The following is a 14,629-nucleotide window of genomic DNA, read 5'->3' as shown; positions in this document are numbered from 1 at the left end:
TGCCAGATAAGTTATAGGATGCTTGGCTATATTTGAATTTCAAATAAGTCATAAATAATTTGTGAGTATAAGAGTATGTTTTACCAATATTTGCGATATACTTATAAAGAAAATCATACCCTACTTAGTAATCTAAGATACACTTATACAAATTTGTTAGTTATCTAAAATTCAAATTTTATTTTATTTATTTTTGTTTTTTCTTAGTGACAGCTTCCATACTTACAGGCCATTAAACCATGATAATTTCCTCTACTATCCCACTTCCCTCGTTACAACTCTTCACTTCGTCATATCTCCTCCCTCTCTCCATTAGTCTCTTTTATTTATTATTATTTTATTTATTTATTTTTCCTAGGTAGGATATCACTCTGGCCCAGGCTGACCTGAAATTAAGTATGTAGTTTCAGAATGGCTTCATACTCATGGCAATACTCCTACCTCTACTTCCCAAGTGCAGGGATTAAAGGCGTGCACCACCACACCCTTTTATTTTGATGTCATCGTCTTTGCCTCCTATTATGAGGCTCTTATGAAGTACTTTAGGCCCTGTGAGATCAAGGATATCAAAGCTACTTTCTGTCTGGATGATTGCATTATAAGCAGTCCTACCTTTCATATGGCTTAAAATTCAAATTTCAGTGGACATCTTGTCCTCATCTCCCTCCTTTTTTTCTTCCTTCCTCCTTTCCTTCCTTCTTTCTTTTCTTTCTTCCTTCCTTCCTCCTCCCTCACAGGGTCTGTTTATGTATCTGAGGCTGGATTAGAATTTGGGATCTTGTTAGGTGGCTAAGCATCTGCTTGGATATTTTACACTTGAAAAGGAAGTAACACAATTGCCGTAGTTAGGGAGGAGGATGGAAGCATTACTGGTCAAAGGAAAGCTAATCTGTTTTACCTCTGGCCTTGGGTGGGAACAATACATTCTATGCCACACAAAACATAAAGATTAAGGGTTCCCTCCTAAAGGATCTTATCATTCACATGGTCAAGAGAACATCCCTTGCCTATAGTCATGCTAAAGAGGTGGGAGGAATAGTTATCCCCTTAATAAGATAATGTACTTAAACCTATAGAATCCTTTCCCTTGGTACAGTTGCTCTCAAATCTTCACTTCTGAACCTGCCTTCTTCTCTGAGTTACAATTTAAAAAGCTTAACTTTCTTTCTTGTCTTTGCATGCTTGCCAAATCCCTAGTCCCAACTGCCCTGAAGTTCTGAGCCTTTTCCACCTTCTTCTTAATAAATCTCCTTTAACTTACACCTCATTATCTGTGTGTCTAATTTTTCATAGTCCAGAGACCAAAAAAAAAAAAAAAAGACTATGAAAATCTGCAGTAGTCTTCCTGACTCAATCTCTAGAGTATTGGGATTATAGTTATATGCTGCCTTACCTGGCCTGCATTTTATGTTTTCTTTTTTAATATTTTATTTATTTATTTAACTTATTTTGAGAGTCAGAGAGGGAGGGAGAAAGACAGAGAAAGAATGTGCATGCCAGAACCTCCAGCCACTGCAAATAACTCCAGACACATACAGCACCTTGTGCATCTGGTTTAAATGGGTACTGAGGAATAGAACCATATCTACAAACATCTATACATCTATACTCCAAGCAAAACGGACTCTGAACTAAGATTCTGGTTCTGATGTTACTAGTTTTACATTCACAGATAAATAGAAGTAGTACCCTCTGGAGCTGAGGAGATGGCTAAATGGTTAAAGACCCTTGTTTCCAAAACCTAATAGTCCGTGTTTAATTCCCGAGTGTCCATGTAAGGACAGATGCACAAACTGGCACATGCATCTGACGTTCTTTTACAGTGTGGTAGGAGGCTATGGTGCACCCATACACTTTCTCTCAATCTCATTCTCTCTAAGAAATAGGTAAAGTATTTTTAAAATATTTTATTTATTTATCTGTGAAAAACAGAAAGAAATAGGCAGATAGATACATGGATAGATAGATGATAGATAGATAGGGGTATGCTAGGGTCTCCTGCCACTACAAACCAACTCCAGATGCATGCACCACTTTGTGTACTTGGCTTATGTAGGGACTGGGGCCTTAGTCTTCACAGACAAGTACCTGTAGCAGTCAGCTTCAGGTCTGCTGAGATAAACTTCCAGACCAGGCACAGTTATGGAGGAAGGGATATTTATTGAAGCTTACAGATCCAGGGGAAGTTCCATAATGGCAGAAGAGCTGGTCTGCTTTCACAGGACCAAGCAGAGAGAGAGAAGCACAAGCCTAAAAGCCAAAAACCATACAGCACAGCACACTTCAAGAGCTCCAGCTAGGCAAATTTTGCATATCTTTAGATTCAAATCTGAAACCCACTACCACACCTTAAGATCCACCCAGTGACACTGCCTCCAGTCAGGTGGCTGCAGATGCAAACTACAAACATATTAAAAACTGAATATATTGGGGGCCATCTATTCAAACAGTTACAGTACGTTAGTAGCTAAGTCATCACTCTGCACCGCCCCCCCCCCGACACACACACTGTTTTTTGAGGCAAGGTCTCACTCTAGCCCAGGCTGGCCTGGAATTCACTATGTAGTCTGAGGGTGGCCTTGAGCTCACAGCGATCCTCCTACCTCTGCCTCTGGAGTGCTGGGATTAAAGGCATGCCCCACCAAGCCTGGATTTGTTTTTAATTAAAAAAAAAAAAAAACAACTGTGTTCTCTTTTTACAGTTAGGTTTGGCTTTAGGAAATTGGAGATGAGAAACACATGGTTGTTTAATTTTTATGTCTTATGGGGAAAAAAAGCAGAAGGGATGATATATAGCTTAGTGGTAGACCGATTGCCTTGCATAACAAGGCAATGGGATCAATCTCCCACACACACAAAAAGAGAAGGAGGGTATAAGAGATTATAACAATGGTTTCATATTAACAACCTTTCTTCTTTTGTTATTATTTTATAAGCATCTGGTGTCATATGGCCTTTATTAACATCAAAAAATATGGACCACTTCACAAATTTGCATGTAATGCTTGCACGGGGGCCATGCTAATCTTTTCTGTATAGTTCCAATTTTAGTATATGTGCTGCAGAAGGAAGGACAAGTAGTTATTTTTGATGAAGTGAAAATAGGAAATTCTAGATTAATTCTTCTTTAAAAATGTAGAAGGTAAAAAGAAAACTTTTAGAGATGGTATACATTCTTTTCATTTCTTATCATAATTCTTGCAAACTAAAAGGAAACATAAGACAGTAAAAGCAGCAGGAGCCAAATTAAAGTCAAGTTAAAAAAAAAAAAAAGAAAACCTCAGATAACTGACTATGATTAACAGTACTTTATTGCTTGTCCAACTATAGTAAATATTTTAACACACAAGTAAGCATCATTATTTCTCAGTGTTGGGAACACCAATTTATTAGAATCTGTCATTGTATAAGAAGATGCTGTAACTAAATTGGTGCTAATTGAAAGTATTTTTACAGTAACCTCCTACAAGTTAAGAAATATGTTTACAATGAGAACATTCAGTTTTCCTGGTGTATCTATTTTTTTTTAAGAGTCAGTAAAAAGTATGAAGAGCTGGATGTAGTAGCACATGCCTGTAATTCCAGCATTCAGAAAAAAGAAGAAAGATGCAGGACTTGGTGGTTTACACCTTTAATCCCAGCACTGCGGGAGGGGAGCAGAGGTAGGAGGAACACTATGAGTTCAAGGACACACTAAGACTACATAGTAAATTAGTGAATTCCAGCCTGTACTAGAGTGAGGCCCTACCTCGAAAAACAAAAACAAAAAAAAAAAAAAAAAGAAAAGAAAAGAAAGAAAGAAAGAAAGAAAACGAAAAAGAAGCAGCAGGCAGGAAGATTAGGAGTTCAAAATCATCCTTATCTAAATAAGGAGCTTGAGGTCAGCCTGGGCTACATGAGACCCTATGAGTCTCAAAAAATAAAATAAGCTGAACATGGTGGCACATACCTTTAATTCCAGCACCTTGGATGCTGGGGTCAAAGGATTGCCATGAATTGATACTCTACTTCAAAAATGATAATTACTTCAAAAATAATAATGATGATGATAAATAAAAGTTTGAGAGAAGCAAAAATAACAGGAAAACATTTCTAAAATATACACCAACCCAATTTATATTTACACATGTGGTACTTTGAATATATGGTCCCAATATATCCGGTGTTTTTTTTTTTTAGCTTTGAGACATTTTATTACAAAACAGTGCTCATATGCATAACCTAATATGAACTTAAAATTCATCATATATTTACTTCATTTTTTAGCTTGACCTTCTTGTAAATCTTTTTTTTTAATTTTATTTATTTATTTATTTGAGAGCGACAGACACAGAGAGAAAGACAGATAGAGGGAGAGAGAGAGAATGGGCGCGTCAGGGCTTCCAGCCTCTGCAAACGAACTCCAGATGTGTGCGCCCCCTTGTGCCTCTGGCTAACGTGGGACCTGGGGAACCGAGCCTCGAACCGGGGTCCTTAGGCTTCACAGGCAAGCGCTTAACCGCTAAGCCATCTCTCCAGCCCCTTCTTGTAAATCTTTATCTTCATTTATTTTGGCTGCTATATATGGAGATTCACCTTTGTCTGGGTGATTAAAGAGCATAATTTGTCGATGGGCATCTCTTATTTTTCCTTTATTATCAGTAGGGCTTATGCCTAGCATTAATGCTGCTTCCCATTTTGTCATTTTGGTTTCAAATCCACCTCTGTAAATAGCCTCCACTGAAGGCAGAGAAACTTGTTTTACTTGAGGCTCCACATACTCCATGACTTGTAAAACATAACAACCTGGAAATCCTGCAGTTGGTCAACCCAACTGTTACCATTGCACTGGCCATGCAGCTCAGGCCCACGGCCACCAACCCCAAAGCTTCGCCAGAAAGCAGTGCAGGCCTCGCCAGTCCAGCGCAGTGAAATACGGCGGGCCTGCAGTGCAGGAGGCAGGGAAGTGTCATACTATATTCAGTATTTTATTAGCTTATAGTTTGCATCTGCAGCCACCTGGCTGGAAGCAGTGTCACTGGGCAGATCTTAAGGTCGGGTGGTGGGTTTGAGATTTCAATCTAAAGATATGCAAAGTGTGCTGTGCTGTTTGGCTTTTGGCTTTTTTGGTCTTTGCCTGGTCCTTTAAGAGGGGGCCAACTTCTTTTACCATTATGGAACTTCCCCTGGATCTGTAAGCTTCAATAAATCCCTTCCTCTATGAGTGTGCCTGGTCTAGAAGTTTATCTCAGTGAAACTGAATCTGACTGCTACAACATATATAACTGAACTTTTTTGTTTGCTAGTTTGTTTTGGTTTTTAAGGCAGGGTCTCAATCTAGCCTAAACTGACCTGAAATTCTCTATGTAGTCTCAGGCTGGCCTAGGACTGCGATCCTCCTACCTCTCTGCCTCTTGAGTGCTGGGATTAAAGGCTACCATACCCGGCTGTAATTGAAATTTCTATTGCTTTGCAGAAAAAATTGCATAAAGTAAAAATATGATTTCTCTTACTGCGCAAGCTTAACAAATGAGATCTAAAGACTGAAAATGCATTTTTTTAAAAAAGGTCAAAAAAGTCTGTGGTGGTGGCACACTCCTTAATCCCAGCACTTGGGAGGCAGAGGTAGGAGGATCACCATGAGTTCAAGGCCTCCCTGAGACTGCATGGTGAGTTCCAGGTATGCCTGGGCTAGAGTGAGACCCTACCTCGAAACCCACCCCTGTCAAGAAAAAAAAAATGTTCAATGGGCTGGAGTGGTTCAGGCTTTTGCTGGAACTACCAAAGGACCCAGAATCAATTCCTTAGTACCCACATAAAGCCAAATGTACTATCTAGTGCATGGGTCTGGAGTTTGTTTGCAGTGGCTAGAGGCTCTGGCACAATCATTGTCTCTCTCTCTCTGCCCCCTTTTTTCTCTCAAATGATTAAAATAAATAAAATATTTTTAAAAGCTCAAATAAATACTAAGAAATTCCATTTATTCCACCTAGGCTTTAAGAAATGGATGATATGGGTTTAAAAATTTCTGAGTTCAGCCGGGTGTGGTGGCACACACCTTTAATCCCAGCACTAGGGAGGCAGAGGTAGGAGGATCGCCGAGAGTTTGAGGCCACTCTGAAACTACAGAGTGAATTTCAGGTCAGCCTGAGCCAGATTAAGAGCCTACCTTGAAAAACCAAAAAAAAAAAAAAAATTCTGAGTTCATCAGATACCAGCCTCATTTCTGTCTTGTCTATGTGAAGAAGCCATGTTCTAATCTTCTTGCTATTAATACAGGCTCAGAGTTGTGGGAGGGATTAGAAATCCCTAGGGTGGTGGTTGTGAAGCCTCCAGTTCTTATCCATTTTAGCAAAGAATTGAAAAACACAGACATGAAGAAGAGCAAGTTATGGAGGATTTATTAAGGGAGGTTTGAAGTAAAAGGAAAAAAGCAGGGACTCTCCAAAGTGAGGAGGCATTCCTCCCCAATCTGGGAGGGGAAAGTAAAATAAGAAAAGTCTCTCCTGGAGGCCTGAATCAAGTCCTTATGCTAATTTCGCATCTGCTTAGGGTGAGCCTTATGATCAAGTCCTAAGAATTGGTCATTGGGCTCAGGAAAATTGCCAGCTCAGAAAGGACCTGCCCATGGGTGCTAAGTCCCCCAAAAGTTTAAGAAGTATCAGGAAGTATAATGAAGCAGTTGCTGTTTTCAGCCATTGTGGATGAAATAGAATGAGACTGCATTTGGGACTGTGACTCTAACTGACCACCTACACAAAACAGCTACTTTGATCCTAATCCATATTACTATTTGCAAATAAAGCTACCATCATGGCAATTGCTATCACTAAAGTACTCCTTACTTATATTGCCTTTAACAGCTTAGCTTGCTTATTATTCCAGGTCTGATTGCAAAAGTACTATGGCCTCACTGAAAGCTGGAAGTGCATTTCAGGGACAGAGAAATGGAATATTACCAAAGAAGTAACAGGAACAAGAACCCTTTTTATAAAAGGCTGTCAAACAGGAACAGAGGCCAAAGACAACAAGGAAATACCACTCAACCTGCCTTGGCAGGACTAGGAACCTGTGTCTGATTCAGTGTGACCCAAGATGGCTGTAAGCAATATTCCCTGGTAGGCACTTCCTGCTTATTTCTCAGCTCAGTAGCCCTCTGTGGGCTGGCACCTCAGAGGGAGTTAGCCCCTTGAATCCACTAAACAACTGGTCTGTCCTTGTTGCAGTCAGGTTTGCATTGCTGGTAGAAATCACCCAACCAAGTGCAGTTTGTGGGGAAAAAAAGAGGTTTATTTTGGCTTACAAATGCAAGGGGGAAGTTCCACGATGGTAGGGGAAACAACAGCATGAGCAAAGGGTGGGCATCACCCCCTGGCCAACATAAAGTGGACAATAGCAACAGGAGTGTGTGCCAAACACTGGCAGAGGAAAACTGGCTATAACACCCATAAGCCTGTCCTTAATAATACACTGCCTCTATGAGGCATTAATTCCCAAATATGCACCAGCAGGGAACCTAGCATTCAGAACACCTACGTTTATGGGCGACACCTGAATCAAACCACCACAGTCCTTACACACCTGAATCTGATAAGAAGGTTCACCTGAATTGGATATCTAATCCATATAAAGGACAGTAACTCTTTGTAAGCTCTCTCTTCCTGCAGTCTCATCTGAACACCAGAGTGTAACTCTCCCCCTTTCCAGTTTCCCTGGGAATTTTCTGGCTTGTGTCCTACATGTGTTATGTTTTGGGGTGCTTTCTCACTTTGACACACAAGTATGAGTTTTCTTTGATTTCTGAGTCCTTCGTTTTTTAAAAAATATTTTTGGAATTTTATTTATTTTTCTCTTAGAGATCTATAGAGAAAACTGGCACACCAGAACCTCAGCCAATGCAAATGAACCCCAGATGCTCATGCGACCTAGTGGGCATGTGCGACCTTGCTCTTGCCTCACCTTGTGATCTGGCTTAAGTAGTATCTGGAGAGTAGAACTTGGGTACTTAGGCTTCTCAGGCAAGCACCTTAACCACTATGACGTTTCTCCAGCCCCCTTCATTATTTTTTAATCCTCTCTGGTCTTTTACATAAAGGGATCATTTGGTTCTCATGTTTTGCCTTCCATCTGTGGTTACATGTGCCTCTTCTAGAAGATTTTTATTCCGAGAGGTTTCTCTGTGATGGAAATTCTCACCTTCTCCTTTTCCCCTTTCCAGCTGGCAAGGAGGAAAATTCTCCTCAGGCTTGGATCTTTCAGGTAGTCTCCTCCCTGTATCTCAATTCCTCCCTACAATCAACCACATATTTCATAATTTGCCCTTCTTGGAGTCCATTTAATCAATTATTTGCCATGGGTTAGGGACCCAAAAGTTGGAGTTCACAGGCCCTCCCTAAACCATATCCTGTATCATTCAGATTGTTGATCCTCAAGTGAGGTAAGTGTGGCTTCTAATTCAACTTCTATCACTTAGTCTCAAACTTATGTGACCTTGAGAAATACCATTACCACATATATTTCACCTGTAAGGTATCTACTATTTAAATCGCAGAGTTGTTAAATTATATAAAGTAGTTAAAATGATGCCTAGCAAACCTTACATGGCAGCTGTGATTATTATATGTAATAGAAACACCTAAATTTCAGACTAGTAAGAATTTGGTGAACTATTTAGTTTTTGTTTGGTTTGGTTTGGTTGTTTTGAGGTAGGGTTTTACTCTAGCACAGGCTGACTTGGGATTCACTATGTAGTCTCAGGGTGGCTTTGAACTCACAGAGATCCTCCTACCTCTGCCTCCCAAGTTGCTGGGATTAAAGGTGTATGCCACCACACCTCACTAACTACATTAGTTTGTAATGATTTATTCTGTATACACCTATCACTTTTTTATGGATGTCATGAGGACATGGTTTATGAATGGAAATGCACCATTATGATACTGTCTACCCTCCTAAGCATACTAAATGTGAGTTTTTAAAATGTCATTTGGTATGAAATCCAGGGCCAGGTGACTAGGAGGCAAGTACTCTATTACTGGTCTATAGTCCTAGTTCTTAAATGTGATCATTAACAACCCATGCTATTGGCATCTGAAATAGTTTTTAAAATCTATACATTTTACATTAAATTGAGCACCTCTAATTTATAAATCCAAAAATCTGAAATACTTTCAAGCAATTCTCAAAATGTTTCAGATTTTAGAGTACTTCAGATTTGGGAATTTTATACTAGGAATGCACAACCAGTAATGTGTATACACATATTCCAGAATTTAAAAAAAAAAAAAAACAAACTTCAATCTTCAATCTGAAATGTGTCTAGTTCCAAGCATTATAGAGAAAGGATATCATCACTTGGCATTCATGAAAAAAATATTCAACTTCACTTTTTGGTTTTGAATCATTCTGACTACCTTTGTGAATATAGCTGGCAAGGCTTTCATTATAGTACCAGGACCTGTATGAAAGTAGTCACATAACCATAAAAAATATAAATTGGAATATCCTGGTGAACAAATTGGTAAGTCTTGTGTCAGAGTCACAGGACAATTTCATGGAGCAGTATTTCTTCATTCTCTAGGAGTGGTAAAGGTTCCCACATAAGAAAGAAAAAAAAATCATTTGCCAGAAACATAAAGAAACCCAATATGTATTATATTAAAAATCTTCTTTAAACTAGGCATGAGTCAATGAGATATTTTTTTGAATAGCAACTCAACACAATAGGTAAAATTCATGATCATACTTTGAATTCTTTTAGCATCTGATTTTTAGGCTTTTAAAAATATTTGAACAATTTAAAATGTTTCTTTTTTATATATTATTATTATTATTATTATTATTATTATTAATATGTGTCCTATGAATACATCTTAAGTTGGTATCGTCTTTTCCCTCATCCCATCCCTGCCCCCATTCCATTTAATTGCCTCTTTTTTTTTCTAATTATTTATTTATTTATTTATTTGAGAGCGACAGACAGAGAGAGAAAGACAGATAGAGGAGAGAGAGAGAATGGGCGCGCCAGGGCTTCCAGCCTCTGCAAACGAACTCCAGACGCGTGCGCCCCCTTTTGCATCTGGCTAACATGGGACCTGGGGAACCGAGCCTCAAACTGGGGTCCTTAGGCTTCACAGGCAAGCGCCTAACCGCTAAGCCATCTCTCCAGCCCTAATTGCCTCTTTTAAAAATAACATAAAATATTTAAAATTTAAATTTAAGAATCCCAGAACAGATAGTGTAAATTTTAGTATTTCTGGTTTAGGACTTTACTATCTTAGGGAATGTTAGTGATAAGATTTTAATATTTTCTGACCCATAATTTTATGCTTACAGTAAAAATAATGGGCAGGTACCATTTATTTTGTTCTTATTTTACTTATTTAAGATAATTTCTTGCTGGACATGGTGGAATACACCTTTAATCTGTGAATTTGGGAGGCCAAGGTAGGAGTAATGCTGTGAGTTTAAGGTCAGCCTGTGACCACATGATGAATTCCAGGTCAGCCAGGGCTAGAATGAGAGCCTACCTCAGAAAACAAAACAACAAAAGGACAGAGTCTCATGTAGCCCAGGCTACTTTAAACTTCTGATCATCCTGTTTCCATCTCTTATATGCTGGGATTACAGGTGTGTGCCACTATAACTAGTTATTTTGTCATTTGAAATCAGGATTCATAATACAAATGTTCCAAGAATAATGGACACCCCTATGAACACAGGACAGACTTGAAAGGCAAAAACTCTGCTTTAGGCCATATTTCTTCCAGAGACTATAAAGCTTCATCCCTTTGGAGTATTTACTAACTGGTGCTAAGACTTTTTTTTAAAATTTGTTAAATACTTGGATTGCTTAGTATTGGTTTGGGATTTAAAGAGAAACTTCATAGAAATCTATTAGGCGCAGTGGCTGATACATGTTAACTATTTAATGAGAATTATTTTTACATCATGTACATTTGGGGAATACCAAGATCCTATGAATTTCAGAGTCTGTTCTCTATTTCCTGCAACCTAGGAGTTGGCTTACATGTATGTATGCATACTGGAAGAAAAAGTGAAGTTCTTTTGGTAGGAAAATCATGTAACATCAAGTATAATGAATAACCAAAACACACGCTTTTTTTTTTTTTTTTTTAATCCATGAGATTTGAACAGATCAGCTACAGGATTTGCATTCTTGAGTCCTCAGATAAAAGATATAGTTACAATGAAAGACAAGAAGTTTCGGTATGAAATTCTTAGTGTTAAGACATAACTATTTTTAATGAGTCTACAAAATAAAAAAAAAAGTCACAGACTTCTTTGCTATTTGTGCTAAGAAACAAATCCATGCATATTTTTCATTGTTGTTTTTCAAGGCAGGTACTTACTCCAGCAGAGGCCAATCCAGAACTCATTCTGTAGCCCCAGGCTGGCCTCAAATTTATAGTAATCCTCTGACCTCAGCCTCCCAGATTGCTGGGATTAAAGGAATGTATCATCATGCCCAGGTAAATCCATACATTTTATTGAAGCTTAAGTAAACCTTCTTATACTGTAGCATACACTGAGGGGTAAAGTTTTGAAGTGGAAAGGAGTTGCTTTAAAAATTAAAATGCAGGGCTGGAGAGATGGCTTAACAGTTAAGTGCTTGCTTGTGCAGCATAAGGACCCCAATTTGGGGCTCCATTCCCCAGGTCCCATGTAAGCCAGACGCACAAGGTGGCATATGCATCTGGAATTCGTTTGCAGTGGCTAGAGGCCCTGGCATGCCCATTTTATTTCCTTTTCTCTCTCTCTCTTTCTTTCTCTCTCTCTTAATCTCTCTGCCTCTTTCTCTGTCTGTCGCTCTCAAATAAATTAAAAAAAAAAATAAGTAAAATGCAGTGGAGTTACCTGTGAAGATGATGTGCATAGGTCACAAAAAGATCATCTGATTTGGAAAAGAGGAGTTTGACTTATTTATTTGGTGAAAGTTTATCTTACAGTAGAGGGTGATAAATGTGGTATTCCTAATGAGTTACAGAGATATTGAAAAACTCAGACCCCCCCCCCCATAAGTAATTAATACATTTTTAAAAGACTGGAGAAATTGCTCAGTGGCTAATGTGCTTGGCTGCAGATCCTAAGGACCTGGGTCCAATTCCCCAGTACCCATATAAAGACAGATGTATGAGGTAGCATATACATTTGGAGTTAGTTTGCAGTAGATAGAAACATTCTTTGCCTTAATTTTTCTAGCTTCTGCTGGGGAGCCTTCTGCAATTTTCTACATTTTCTTGAAAGCAAGGACAAGAGTTGTTAGGAAACACACATACTGATATATAGTGCCACTAAATAATGTGTGAGTGGGGCTGGGGTCCTTATAGATTGGTATAAGTGGGTGAACTTCTAGATACTAAAGGTAAGTCAGAATTCATGTTTGTCCAGGTTTTTTCTCTCTCATTTTATAATAACACCTGGTTAAAAATTGGAAGCTAGAAGATGAATTTTTATGGAACTGAACAATCAGATTAGTAGAGAAAAAATATGTAAAATTATCCATTGATCCATTAGAATTTTCAACAGCAGTTGTAGACAAATTGAGGTTTTCCATTAAAGAAAAGAAAGAAACCTGTTTTTTAATTAACAATAAACAACATTAGATATTCCTTTTCCATAGTTTCCCTGTGCTTAAAGGGCATATTGTATTGAAGGAGTAATGACAAATGCTCAGGGCAATGAGTTTTCAACTACAACAACCAGACTTACAGAGTCAGTACCTCTTAAGACTTTATAAGTACTATAATACTACTAAACTTTTTCTTTCTCAGAGATTTCCACTTATTATGGTACAAGTGACCTTTAAAGTTCCTCTTATGAAAGAACTCATGAATACTTCATCAACCAATCAACTGCGATTGCAATAGAGAGGTATAACTTTCTTTCTCACTGGAGTAATTGAAACCTTGATTAGCTTCCTGAAGTAGTTAGGTGACTCAGTAATAGACACTGAATAAATATATTGATGCTGTAGTTAAATATGGAGTAAAGTCATGCTTGTTAACCTATGTAAATATGGTATGAATATGTAAATAGGATATTGTAGCTATGTTGTGGGTAAAGATCAGTTAAAAATCCACAGAAACTTTCGCCCCTTTTAATTCTTCTCTTCCTTTCTATAGGCAATGTTGCTGTTTGTCCATCTCTATTCTAGGATGTATTTCCTTGCCTATGCATTCTTACCTTTCCCTAAAGGATTTTTTCCTTGTATGTCTTTCTGTCAGAGATATTATCTATTTCTACTCACCATTTCCATTAACCTCCAAGGTCTTACATAATCTGTTCCCTTAATGCCTCTGTGGATTTATCTTTATTCCCAACAGTTTCCTTCTACTTTGCTTAAGCTTTATACCTGTATTCCCTCTAGGTTTTCCAACACCTCCTCTCAAGTCACAATTCTACTGTCAGTGGCCCCATTCCTGCCAAACTTTGCAAAATATTTCCATAATCTGTTCTTGGCTCCCTCTTCCCTACTGTTGTCTTCAGAACATAAATACATCAAACCTTGATACACTTTCCATATTCATCACATTATTTAAGTATTATTAGCTGGAGGTGTTGATTTATATAATAACAACTTACAGCCTCAGTGTTCTCATACCATTAAATTACTAAGAACATCTCTACACATAGTTTCCTATACACCTCCTATTTCTTTATTGTAAAAAAAAAATATAGCAGCCTTGAAAAAAAAATGCCCATCTATAGGTTATGGTTAACAGACATCTACACTTACTTTATTAAAAATGCCATTGGGGATGGAGGGATTTCTTAGTGGTTAAGTCATTTGCCTGCAAAGCCAAAGGACCCATGTTTGATTCCCCAGGACTCATGCTAGCCAGATGCAAAAGGGGGTGCAAGTGTCTGGAGTTCACTTATAGTGGCTGAAAGCCCTGGTGCACCCATTCTCTCTCTCTCTCTTTCTCTCTCTCCTTTCTCTGTCAAATAAATAAATAAATATAAATTTTTTTTTAAAATGCCAATGTTTACTGGTCGTGGTGGTGCACACTTTAATCCCTGCAATCAGGAGGCAGAGGTAGGAGGATCGCAGTGAGTTCGAGGCCATTCTGAGACTACATAGTGAATTCCAGGTCAGCCTGGGCTAGAGTGAGACCCTATCTCAATAAACAAAAGAAAACAAAACAAAATGCCAATGTTCTTTGGTCTTGGTGGCACTGGGGAGGTAGCACTAAAGAATCAGATGTAGGAGAATCTAAATGTGAGTTCAAAAGCAGCCCCACAAAGTGAGTTCCAGGTTAACCTGGGGTAGAGTGAGACCCCATCTCAAAACAAAACAAAACAAAAACCCAAAACAAATAAACAATACAACCCCCCAAAAATGCCAATGCTCTGTGGCTGCCTACATAAGACCTGCATAATGGGAGGGGGAAATGATGACATCAAAATAGGAAGAGAGACTAGTTGGAATGAAGAAAGATTTAGGGGAGAGGGGATGGGGAGGAAGAAGAGGGAGGGAGTTATGAGGAGAATATGTTCATGATATATTACCTATATATACGGAAGTTGTCAGTAAAAAAGTTAAAGAAAAAAGCAATGCTTAGTGTTTCGGAGGCCTGATGTCTGTGGCATATGTGTCTTACTGATGTAGTTTAATCTGCTGAGAAAA

At 38.5% G+C, this 14,629-nt stretch overlaps 1 protein-coding gene, 1 non-coding gene and 1 pseudogene across 3 annotated transcripts in view; all 3 read right to left on the bottom strand.

Moving 5' to 3' along the window:
- The window catches only part of Diaph2 (diaphanous related formin 2), a 915,994-nt gene that overhangs the window by 256,059 nt on the left and 645,306 nt on the right, over positions 1-14,629 (bottom strand). The gene's annotated exons all lie outside the window — the stretch shown is intronic.
- LOC123456853 lies at positions 2,969-3,075 on the bottom strand. Its single transcript, XR_006634728.1, has one exon. It is a non-coding gene; the product is annotated as a U6 spliceosomal RNA (small nuclear RNA).
- LOC105944645 lies at positions 4,526-4,835 on the bottom strand (annotated as a pseudogene).

This window comes from Jaculus jaculus, chromosome X (assembly GCF_020740685.1).
Source record: "Jaculus jaculus isolate mJacJac1 chromosome X, mJacJac1.mat.Y.cur, whole genome shotgun sequence".
NCBI classification, from domain to species: domain Eukaryota; kingdom Metazoa; phylum Chordata; class Mammalia; order Rodentia; family Dipodidae; genus Jaculus; species Jaculus jaculus.
This window is presented reverse-complemented; position numbering and strand designations above follow the sequence as displayed.